We start from the raw sequence: 13,243 nt of genomic DNA, 5'->3' as shown, positions 1-13,243 counted from the left end.
GTGTCTGTGTATGTGTATGTATCCTGTGTTCTTTTCTCTCCTTCTCCCCTCACAGGTGAAAATCATCACTCCCTAATCAGTCACCAATCAATCATCAATCAGAAGACACACCTCCTCCTGTTTCCTACCCAATCACAGTTCCTTTCCCTTGGTTTAAAAACCCTGTCAGTTGTTTGTTCTGCAGCTCAATCTCTGTAAATGCCATATGTCTGTAGAGTGCTATGTTTCACTCTCTCCATCTCTCTTTATGTATTGAGCTCTCTTTTGTTTGAGCACCTCCATATCACTTTGTCCTCACCTGTGAGTATTGTTTTTGGTTATGGTGTTTGAGTGTTTGTTTTATGGTGGGAAAAGGGGGAAACAAGACAAGTCGCCCATGGGCGTACACTACCCGTAGGTAAACTTTGTTAAATACACTAGTTAGACCTGGGCGGACCACCGACTGTATTTTTGGTTAGTTAGCTGTTGTTGAAATAGGCTAGTATAGTTTAGGGGTGTTTTTGGCTGCTCATTGTTTCTTTCCTTGGGTCCTTGTCCTTCTTTCCTTGGGTCCAGCTCAGCCCCCTTTCCTGCCCCCCCCCCCCCCCCTCCCTCCCTGGTCATAACTCTGACCACTATATTATGTGCTATATTATGTACTGGTCATAGTTAAGACCTCATCATAATCTGGTAATGACCACCTGACTACAGCTTATTACCGACTATAAAAAAGTATTGCAGAGGATAAAGTTGGATATTGAATGTTTACATTTCTATGTGTTTCCATAAGCACCAATTCAAGTTTAAATCTGCAACATTTAAAACAAATCTACATCCCCATTTTTTTGCACATCTGCATACAGTAATTGTTTCATAATTCACCCACAGACATTACATGCAAAGAAAGACTGGGACACAGCATATATAAGTGCCCATAGTTTTATTTGATTAATTGGGGTGGCAGATTTGTACCTTGTCAGCTCGGGGAATCAAACTTGCAACCAGTCTACTACCGAAAGGTTGCAAGTTTGAATCCCCGAGCTGACAAGGTACAAATCTGTCGTTCTGCCCCTGAACAAGGCAGTTATCCCACTGTTCCTAGGCCGTCATTGAAAATAAGAATTTGTTCTTAACTGACTTGCCTAGTTAGATAATAAATACAAATTAAGAGTTGTGTGATGGGGTAGATCCTCATCAAGGTTCTCTGATCACAGAAGGTGACCTGAAGCATAGTGGCCCTCTTGAAGACTGGTGTGATGGGTCAGATCTGCAGTGAAGAGAATCTGCGCATTACTAACACTTTATTAATTTTGAGATTTGAGATTTTAAAAGAACTTAAAAAGGACATTTCTGAATAAGCTTTGTGGACACAGTTTGCTAAACATATGTTCATGGTTTAATGTCCTTAGTTATATCTAAATATAAGAGACTTCAATCCATTGGTTATTTTCAATGTGTTCTCACATTTGATAACATAAATGCCAAGTAACATACGAATGCTATGTTCCCAACTGCCCTCAAGCGCATGTGCACAAGTTGCAATATGAATTAACCCATTAATCACATCTCCCCTTTAATAAAACATTCCCCAATCGGTTATCAAAGGTGTGTTTACATTCAAACTCTGTCTACTGTTATTACATAATGTAGCTATCAAGATGACAGTTTACAATCACAAGTAAACCTTTACTGTGAGCATAATCCATAAAGTAACTATACGTGTAACTATAATGTTACACACACCAACCACAGTTTCATCTTAAACTTAACTGTTCCGTGTTTGGCAAACCAACAAGTAAGCTCATAAACAGGATAAACAACATTCAATGTCTCTTTTAACCATCTCTTTTTTAAATGTGTTTTACAGGAGAGGTGATTTGTAGCTGTCTATTTACCACCACAAACCCGACGCTGGCACTAAGACCGCACTCAACCAGCTGTATAAGGCCATAAGCAAACAAGAATATACTCACCCAGAAGTGGTGATCCTAGTGGCTGGGGACTTTAATGCTGGCAAACTTAAATCCGTTTTACCTAATTTCTACCAGCAAGTCACATGTGCAACTAGAGGGGGGAGAAAACTCTAGACCACCTTTACCCCACACACAGAGATGCATACAAAGCTCTCCCTCGTCCTCCATTTGGGAAATCTGACCATAATTCTATCCTCCTGATTTCTGCTTAAAAACTAAAACAGGAAGTACCAGATACTCGCTCAATACGGAAGTGGTCAGATGACGCAGATGCTACGCTACAGGACTGTTTTGCTAGCACAGACTGGAATAAGTTCTGGGATTCATCCAATAGCATTGACCACCTCAGTCCTCGGCTTCATCAATAAGTGCATCGATGACGTCGTCCCCACAGTGACCGTACGTACATATCCCAACCAGAAGCCATGGATTACAGGCAACATCCGCATCGAGCAAAAGGAAAGAGTGGTAGGCTTAATTACCAACAATTACCAACAACGACGAGACGGCCTACAGGGAGGAGGTGAGGGCCCTCGGAGTGTGGTGTCAGGAAAATAACCTCACACTCAACGTCAGCAAAACTAAGGAGATGATTGTGGACTTCAGGAAACAGCAGAGGGAACACCCCCCTATCCACATCGATGGGACAGTAGTGCAGAGGGTAGTAAGTTTTAAGTTCTTCGGCGTACACATCACAGACAAACTGAATTGGTCCACCCACACAGACAGCATCGTGAAGAAGGCGCAGCAGCAACTCTTCAACCTCAGGAGGCTGAAGAAATTCGGCTTGTCACCAAAAACACTCACAAACTTCTACAGATGCACAATCGAGAGCATCCTGTCGGGCTGTATCACCGCCTGGTATGGCAACTGCTCCGCCCACAACCGTAAGGCTCTCCAGAGGGTAGTGAGGTCTGCACAACGCATCACCGGGGGCAAACTATCTGCCCTCCAGGACACCTACACCACCCGATGTCACAGGAAGGACATAAAGATCATCAAGGACAACAACCACCCGAGCCACTGCCTGTTCACCCCGCTATCATCCAGAAGGCGAGGTCAGTACAGGTGCATCAAAGCTGGGACCGAGAGACTGAAAAACAGCTTCTATCTCAAGGCCATCAGACTGTTAAACAGCCACCACTAACATTGAGTGGCTGCTGCCAACACACTGACTCAACTCCAGCCACTTTAATAATGGGAATTGATGGAAATTGATGTAAAATACATCACTAGCCACTTTAAACAATGCTACTTAATATAATGTTTACATACCCTACATTACTCATCTCATATGTATATACTGTATTCGATACCATCTACTGCATCTTGCCTATGCCGTTCTGTACCATCACTTATTCATATATCTTTATGTATATATTCTTTATCCCTTTACACTTGTGTGTATAAGGTAGTAGTTTTGGAATTGTTAGGTTACTCGTTGGTTATTACTGCATTGTTGGAACTAGAAGCACAAGCATTTTGCTACACTCGCATTAACATCTGCTAATCATGTGTATGTGACAAATACATTTGATTTGATTTGATTTAGAGCTTCCTCTTTCTAGGAGCGGGACACTAATAAGAAACCCCGCTACTCAGACTAACCATCAAACAGGCAAAGCGTCAATACAGGGTTAAGATTGAATCCTACACCAGCTCTGACGCTCGGCGGATGTGGCCGGGCTTGAGAACTATTATGGACTACAAAGGGAAACCCAGCCGCAAGCTGCCCAGTGACTCTTATAATCGCTTAGAGGCAAGCAACACTGAAGCATGCATGAGAACACTAGCTGTTCCGGACGACTGTGTGATAACGCTCTCGGTAGCCGATGTGAGCAAGACCTTAAAACAGGTCAACATTCACAAAGCCGCAGGGCCAGATAGATTACCAGGACGTGTACTCAAAGCATGCGCAGACCAACTGGCAAGTGTCTTCACTGACATTTCAACCTCTCCCTGACTGAGTCTGTAATGCCAAAATGTTTCAAGCAGACCACCCTAGTCCCTGTGCCCAAGGAAGCAAAGGTAACCTGCTTAAATGATTACTGCCCGTAGCACTCACGTCAGTAGCCATGAAGTGCTTTGAAAGGCTGGTCATGGTTCACATCAACATCATCCTCCTGGATACCCTAGACCCACTCCAATTCGCATACCACCCCAACAGATCCACAGATGACGCAATCTCAATGGCACTACACACTGCCCTTTCCCACCTGGACAAAAGGAACACTTATGTGAGAATGCTGTTAATTTACTACAGCGCAGCGTTCAACACCATAGTGCCCAGGAAGCTCATCACTAAGCTAAGAACCCTGGGACTAAACATCTCCCTCTGCAACTGGATCCTGGACTTCCTTATGGGCCGCCCCCAGGTGGTAAAGGTCTGCCATGCTGATCCTCAACACTGGGGTCCCTCAGTGGTGTATACTTAGTCTCCTCCTGAACTCCCTGTTCACCCATGACTGCATGGCCAAACACGACTCCAACACCATCATTAAGTTTGCTGATGACACAACAGTGGTAGACCTGATCACCGACAATGATGAGACAGCCTATAGGGAGGAGGTCAGAGAACTGGCAGTGTAGTGCCAGGACAACAACCTCTCCCTCAATGTGAGCAAGACAAATGAGCTGATCATGGACAACAAGAAAGTGGGCCAAACAAGCCCCCATTAACATCAACGGGGCTATAGTGGAAGGGGTCAAGAGTTTCAAGTTGCTTGGTGTCCACATCAACAACGAACTATCATGGTCCAAACACACCAAGACAGTCATGAAGAGGGCATGACAAAACCTTTCCCCCTCAGGAGACTGAAAAGATTTGGCATGGGTCCCCAGATCCTCAAAAGGTTCCACAGCTGCACCATCGAGAACATCCTGACCGGTTGCATCACTGCCTGGTATAGGAACTGCTCGGCATCTGACCATAAGGCCCGACAGAGGGTAGTCCGTAAGGCCCAGTACATCACTGGGGCCAGGCTTCCTGCAATCCAGGACCTATATTATCAGGATAAGGTAAGACTCCGATGCAGACCGTGTCGAAGTAACAATGTTTATTACAGCAACAGAGTCAATGGTACAGGACAGGCAAGGGTCAAAAACTAGGAGGGCGAGAAAAAGAGTCTGGGAAAGACTGGAGCTGACAGGAACAAACCCTGGTAAGCTTGACAAACAAGACGAACTGGCAACAGACAAATAGAGAACACAGGTATAAATACACAGGGGATAATGGGGAAGATGGGAAACACCTGGAGGGAGTTGGTGACAATCACAAGGACAGGCAAAACAGATCACAAAACAGTGTCATATACACTGCTCAAAAAAATAAAGGGAACACTTAAACAACACAATGTAACTCCAAGTCAGTCACACTTCTGTCAAATCAAACTGTCCACTTAGGAAGCAACACTGATTGACAATAAATTTTACATGCTGTTGTGCAAATGGAATAGACAACAGGTGGAAATTATAGGCAATTAGCAAGATACCCCCATTAAAGGAGTGGTTCTGCAGGTGATAACCACAGACCACTTCTCAGTTCCTATGCTTCCTGGCTGATGTTTTGGTCACTTTTGAATGCTGGCGGTGCTTTCACTCTAGTGGTAGCATGAGACGGAGTCTACAACCCACACAAGTGGCTCAGGTAGTGCAGCTCATCCAGGATGGGACATCAATGCGAGCTGTGGCAAGAAGGTTTGCTGTGTCTGTCAGCGTAGTGTCCAGAGCATGGAGGCGCTACCAGGAGACAGGCCAATACATCAGGAGATGTGGAGGAGGCCATAGGAGGGCAACAACCCAGACTCCAGTCACCCAAGTCATGGACTGTTTTCTCTGCTACAGCACAGCAAGCGGTACTGGAGCGCCAAGTCTAGGACCAAAAGGCTACTTAACAGCTTCTACCCCCAAGCCATAAGACTGCTGAACAATTAATCAAATGGCCACCGTACTATTACATAGACCCCCCCCCCCCCCCCCCCCCAATTTGTTTTGTACACTGCTGCTACTCGCTGTTTATTATTTATGCACAGTCACTTCACTGCTACATACATGTACAAATTACCTCAACTAACCTGTACTAACCCCCGCACACTGACTCGGTACCAGTACCCCCATATATGCATTTTTATTTTTTACTTTAGCTTATTTGGTAAATATTTTCTTAACTCTTCTTGAACTGCACTGTTGGTTAGGCTTGTAAGTAAGCATTTCTTACAATACTTGTTGTATTAGCGCATGTGACAAATCAAGTTTGATTTGATTTGATGAATTAACCCATTCATCACACACATGTTAAATCTGGCAAGGTTGTCTGCCCAGACAGGATCCAAAGCCTCAGAGCACGTGTAAACCAGCTGTCTGGAGAGTTTACGGACATATTAAATCTCTCCATATCCCAGTCTGTTGTCCCCACTTGCTTCAAAATGTCCACCATTGTTCCTGTCCTCAAGAAGGTGAAGATAACTGAACTAAATGACTCTCCCCATAGCACTGGCGTAACGCAGTTTCTCTGGATACCCCCTTTCTCTGGAACTCCTCAAAGTCAGGGTCCGGAATTTTTGTGTGCAAATGTTTCACCATGGCCTATATGTCCAGGTTGCAGGCTTACTGTTTTCTCTACTGAGTATTGACAACCCAGACAGTCTTTCCTGAGACATTGTACATTATATGTCCATTGCACTGTACACAATTTCAACTTAGTTTTGAATGATGCATGCCAAGATATACCAGAGACAAGTGACTGTTGATATTGCAACCACACAACTCAAATGCCAGTTCACCAGTATTGACAAAAGCGCAAACCGGTTATATTTTTGTGCCCTCAAGAATTGGGTGTCCACTAAAAATGATAATCTGTTTGCATCTGTCAATTTATTGGCTGTCTAGCATCCAGATGACCTGTCCCAGATCTTCCTATACAGTTAATATTTGTTTATTATTAAGGAGAATGCAAGAGGCTCAATTAAAGATATTTTTGCAGAACTGCTGAATTTGAAGCACCACTCCCTTCTGCCCAGTTTCCTTGATGTTGCTATGACAATCAAGCTGTTTTTAACCATCTGTCGCTTCTGCAAAAAGAAGTTTTCTAAACTACCTAAGAAGCATTAGGATCTCGGTCTGATATGCACTTTTGAACACCTGAGAAAACTCCACTCATTGCACTGGCACAGTTGTGGCCTCGACCACGGTATTGGTTCACCGATATCCCCTTATTTTATAACTATATATTTTTTTTATTTAACCTTAATTTAACTAGGCAAGTCAGTTAAGAACCAATTCTTATTTACAATGACGGCCTACCCCGGCCAATCCCGGATGACGCTGGGCCAATTGTGCGCCACCCTATGGGACTCCCAATCACAGCAGGATGTGATACAGCCTGGAATCAAACCAGGGACTGTAGTGACACCTCTTGCACTGAGATGCAGTGCCTTAGACCGCTGCGCCACTCGAGAGCCCACAAGCATTTTGCTGCACCTGCGATAACATCTGCAAATCTGTGTACGCGAGCAATAAACTTTGATTTGATTTGGTACTTGTTGAAGTGTGTGGCAGTTATAGCTTAGATGTCTTCAAAAAATAGCATACTTTGCGTCCTCCTCCACCACGGCGGTCAGGGTAAATTTTAGGTCTTTCCAGAGTGCCCGCAAACACATCAACCTCCAGAGTTTTCTGGATTTTCATGACACTTACTGTAAGTATGAAAAGAGAAGAAAATAAAATAACAATTGGCATAATGTGGGCATGCAGGACAGGACAGAACAGAAACGCACAGTAAAATATCTTTAAAAGAATCTACAAAAAAAGTCTATTTTTCTATGTCAAATGTCTCAACTGCTCACATTTACTTACCAACTACAATGGATCACACAAGAGTGGTAGCAAAGGCATCTTTGCTCCTCTGTCCCTTCATATTGAAGTTGCACATTAAATCATTGGTCATCACTCTGAAATATTTTAAGAGGATATCAAAATTAGACAGTAGTTGGATAAAAAAAATGTGTACATTTTTAAAAATCCTTCATAACATATGTTGTAATATTCAAACAACTTTTTTATAAACACATCGCTCCATAATCCTGAGGACTGCTGTCACACCCTGATCAGTTTCACCTGTCCTTGTTATTGTCTCCACCCCCTCCAGGTGTTGCTTGTTTTCCCCAGTGGATTTATCCCTGTGTTTTCTGTCTCTCTGTGCCGGTTCATCTTGTATGTTCCAAGTAAACCAGTGGTTTTCCCGGTCTGCTTTTTGCATTCTCCTTTTTCTAGTCCTCCCGGTTTTGACCCTTGCCTGTTTCTGGACTTTGTGTCTGCCTGACCACAAGCCTGTCTGCCACTCTGTACTTCCTGGACTCTGATCTGGTTTTGACCTTTGCCTGTCCATGACCATTTTCTTGCCTACCCCTTTGGATTAATAAACATTGTAGACTCCAACCATCTGCCTCCTGTGTCTGCATTTGGGTCTCACCTTGATAAGGACATTGTCCCAGATAGAGGTTTATGTGTAAAGAGACAATTAAATATTCAATTGTTTTTAAAGTTGTGTCCATCTGATCATTCCTGCAACAAACACTGTTAGAAATCAGTGTAATATACAAATCTCTACTTCTCCAACTGTGCACGTCTGTGAGTTTGAGTGAGCGACAGGAAGAATAAGCAAGAGAAATGGGAGGAACTTTACAAGACTCACCAAGGTTGGTGTCTGTTGAATCAGGACACAAGGTTTCAGCACCTGAAAAAGGCAAATTAAAATAGGATTTTATTTGCTTTAAAAACATATATTATAAGAAGGGCAGCTGAATAGCATGTCTCTTGGGGAATCCAGTCTCAGTGAGACCTGATGTAGAGAACTTTAATAATCAGCATTGCTAGTACAAACCAAGCTGTTTAGTAGGAATCAATACACATTGAAGATCAGCATATCAAAAACATTTTCACAACTTACTGTCAATGACTATGGATTTAAGTAGGAGTCATTCTGCTCTCTCCTTTCCCTGTGATGTGGCAGAATAGGTAACAGAGTGGGTGGCCAAGCAGTGCTGTAGAGGCCATGGGAGAATCTCAATGGCATACTCTTCACGTTGTCTCTCCTCTCTCCTTGCCTCCTTCTCAAACCCCATTCGATGAGAAAGCCAGCGGTCCCTCCCTTCTGAGCTTCTCCTCCAATGGGTTTTGAGAGTGAAGCGAGGAGAGAGGACACTAGGAGTATGCAATTGAAATTCTCCCCTCGCATCAGGTAATTGACGTTTCAGGAACTGTAAAGACCGAGACGAACATTGATTAATTAACCATTAGCTATGATCTTGACTACGTTAGAATTAGCCTCGCAAGTACATTGACTATGTTGCCCCTCAGCAATCTGTCAGTCAGGAAGACAAATGGAGAGGGAGAGCCTATGTTTTGCTGTCTATTTACATTTCTTAATCAGCAGGCTGCACAACTTCTGTACTCTTTCCCTTTGTTCCGTCCTCCATTCTTCCATCCAAGCTCAAAAATCCCTGCAAAAAGAGAATCAAGAATTGAAAAAGGCAGTTGAGGTGTAACGTTAGGATGAGTGTTGAGGGGGAGCAGGGATAGGCAAAATGTATTGTCAAATACAAAACACACAAAAATACAAGGGTCCCTGATGAATCAAGAAAAACTTCCCATTCATATTGGGGATACATGTTTCAAGGATTAGGCTAGTTTACAATGTCTCTCTCACACACACTCTCTGACTCACACACACAGTTAGCATGACACAATGTTGACATGATGACAATCTTTTCCATAAATTATTATGACCATCCCGCCCTTTCTCACACAGAACACCCACACACATGCACATAGCTTGCATGACAACGTTGACATGACAATGTTTTCTAAAGTTATTGTGATCATCTCTCTGTTTCTTTCTCTCTCTCTCTCTCACACACACACACACACACACACACACAGACAGAGAGAACACATACACATACATACATTTACTGTCATTAACTAAACAGATATAAAAATGTCAAAATGTTAGCTAGCTAGCTAGCTAGAAAAGGTCCAAATAAACCATGTCCATGGAGGATTAGCCAGAGAGCTAATGTAAGCTAGCTAAAATCAGCCAGCTAACGCAAGTTAGCTAATGTTAGCTAATTAGCTAATATTTCCTTGATGTTCTTCTCCCTAACTAACCGCCGATTTACTTACAAAAGTCAAATATATCTATTGCTGCGCTCAAGGCACAGATTTCAATCCAAGTTTTAGCTTGAACTGATATGTACCGAAGTCAGGAGAGGACATATGAATAAAAAAACTATTCCATCATTATGTCGAGATCACCACTTATTTAACTCATGATCACTATAAGTTTTGTCGAGATCACGAGATAAGCAAAAATACCACACATCAACCATTCAGTTGTTCAGATACACGATAACCACCTCATCAAGGAGCCATGTGGCTGCATTGATCACAATGAACTCGTGGGTCATTTAAGCCCTGAACATGCCTGACAGGCTGTACTGTCTCCCAGGCTTCGTGCAGCCCCCAAGACCACAGCCAATCACATGCAAGAAACAACGCAGCGAATTTGGCTTGTGAGCTAGCTAGGTAGCTAGCTTGTTATCTATGCTGGTGGTTAGCTTGCATATCTGATATGAGTATAATTACAAGGGACACTTCATGTTTTGTGGATAACATTCAAATTGACAGTGGGTGAGCTCCATTCCTGACAGGCTAATCAGATTCAATTTCAGCCTCAGAGACTGATTAGTCAGGATGCTGTTATGTAGGCTGTTTCTAGGTAAGGCTCCTTGCAGGCAGATGAGCTATCAGCGCTTTATAGGCTGATGCATATCATTCAGAGTGGGTGAGCTCTTCCTGGCAGAGTGATCAGATTCAATAGCAGCCTCAGAGGCTGATGAATCAGGATGCTGCCTTGTAGGCTGTTTGATATGTAAGGCTCCTTGCAGACAGCCTACAAGGCGGCATCCTGACTTATCAGCCTCTGAGGCTGCTATTGAATCTTATCAGACTGCCAGCAATAGAGTGGACTCACTCTTGATCATATACATAATGCACTGACTGCTAAAATGCCTGCAAGGCATTCTCTCTCGGAGACCATGCCTCAGGACTACCTGACATGATGACTCCTTGCTGTCCCCAGTCCACCTGGCCGTGCTGCTGCTCCAGTTTCAACTGTTCTGCCTTATTATTATTGGACCATGCTGGTCATTTATGAACATTTGAACATCTTGGCCATGTTCTGTTATAATCTCCACCTGGCACAGCCAGAAGAGGACTGGCCACCCCACATAGCCTGGTTCCTCTCTAGGTTTCTTCCTGGGTTTTGGCCTTTCTAGGGAGTTTTTCCTAGCCACCGTGCTTCTACACCTGCATTGCTTGCTGTTTGGGGTTTTAGGCTGGGTTTCTGTACAGCACTTTGAGATATCAGCTGATGTACGAAGGGCTATATAAATAAATTTGATTTGATTTGAAGGAGCTTTACATATGAAACAGGTTGATAATCCTGAATCTGATCAAGCTCTGAGGCTGAAATTGAATCTGATCAGCCTGTCAGGAATGGAGCTCACCTACTCTGTAAATGTAAATAATATCCATAAAACATGGTGACCCTTCCAATTATACACATATCAGTAATGCAAGCTAACAACCAACAACTAGCTAGGTCGCTAGCTCACAAGACTAGCCAAGTTAGCTGCGTTGTTGCTTGCATGCGACTGGCTGTTGGCTTGGGGGTGGCACACAGCCTGGGAGACGTGCCTGTCAGGTATTGTTCAGGGCTTAAATGCCCCACGGGGGTTTAGCTCCCCCACTAGCTCTTAGCTCGAGACAGGGGTCATTTAGCTTGCTAACATTCTAGCTCCAAACACAAATAAAAGCATGATGTTAGCATGAAATCTGATCTTAGTGTAGCAATCAATAAAAACGTATGTGCGTATGTGCTGATCCACTGTCCATCCGCTGATCCACTGTAGGCTCTGCCTCCTCAGCCATACTATCAATCTATCAACAATATTAACACTCCTATTTATAGAGTTTGTCTCATGATCTCGACAAAACAACGTTCGTTATGTCTTGATCATGAGAAAATTATCTTGTGATCTACACAAAACAACTTTTGTTATGTAGTGATGATGAGATAAATAAGTTGTGATCTTGACATAACGAAGGAATAGTTTTTAAAATTAATATGTCCTCTCTGCACATCCGTAGATATGCCTGCCTCCTTATTTAGCTACTGAAATTAAAGTAAAATTAGTACACACATTATGTTGCTTAAAATCTTTATTACGAGAAAATATATAATATTATCAGTGTCAAATTCAGGTGAATAATATTTTTTACTAATTATTGATGGAAGTAAATGCGATACAAAAGCGGTTTTGTCCTGGTGGATTGTAGTAGGATATTTAAATAAATGGCATAGGCCTATGTGTTATTTGTTACATTCTGATAACGAATTTAGTTAGTTATAATAGAACATCAAAATTACATTCAGTGGAACAGAATAAAATGTGCAGCACAGTTAGTAGTGCAATTAGCTAAGACAGACAAAAGATTACCATTAGAAACCAACACACACAGCAAGCTACCAGGTAGCATTAATTAAACAATCATTATTTAATTGTACTGCAGTGTTACTGCATTTTAACGGCAGTGAATTTTTGTGAGGGTATCCTGTATTGTTGTGCATGTTTACCTTTCTTGCTGGTAGCCTAGAACACATGTTATGGAAATGAATGTGCACTTTTGAATTGGGTGGACTGCAACTACGAAAAACTGCCATATAGACTGTAGTAAAATCAAAAGCGTTTATAGCATCGGAGATTCGCTAAATTACGGACCATCTCTGATAGCTATAGGACCGTAGAGACTGTCACACGTTTTTGGTTTTGATAAATTCGATGACTTGGAGGTGAAATCTATTTTAAAAATTGTTTTGTAAAATTGGTATTTCATCACCTGCCCAATAAAAACCAAAAATGTCCCAACTCCTGAAAAAGTTAATCGGGCAGGATAAATGTAAGTGTACTCGGCCCGAGTAGCTGGAACCCAGTAGCCGGAACCCAGAGTAATGTGATTCTGCCGGACTCGGGAAGAGTTCGCCTGCATGAAGCCCCTTGAATCCAAGTCCATGTCGAGTCTCAAACGGAATAGACCCGAGTCCAGTGTTGACTGGGTGCAGTAGACCCTAACCCGCGTTGGTGCGCTCTGCCAGCTGTTTTCCAATTGTGCTTAAACTGAATCATGCAAACCCTGCTGAAAAAGAACATTACTCCAATTGTAATAATTGT

The sequence above is a fragment of the Oncorhynchus mykiss genome, chromosome 20, assembly GCF_057628025.1.
Source record: "Oncorhynchus mykiss isolate SJ-2025 chromosome 20, ASM5762802v1, whole genome shotgun sequence".
Classification (NCBI taxonomy): domain Eukaryota; kingdom Metazoa; phylum Chordata; class Actinopteri; order Salmoniformes; family Salmonidae; genus Oncorhynchus; species Oncorhynchus mykiss.
This window is presented reverse-complemented; position numbering follows the sequence as displayed.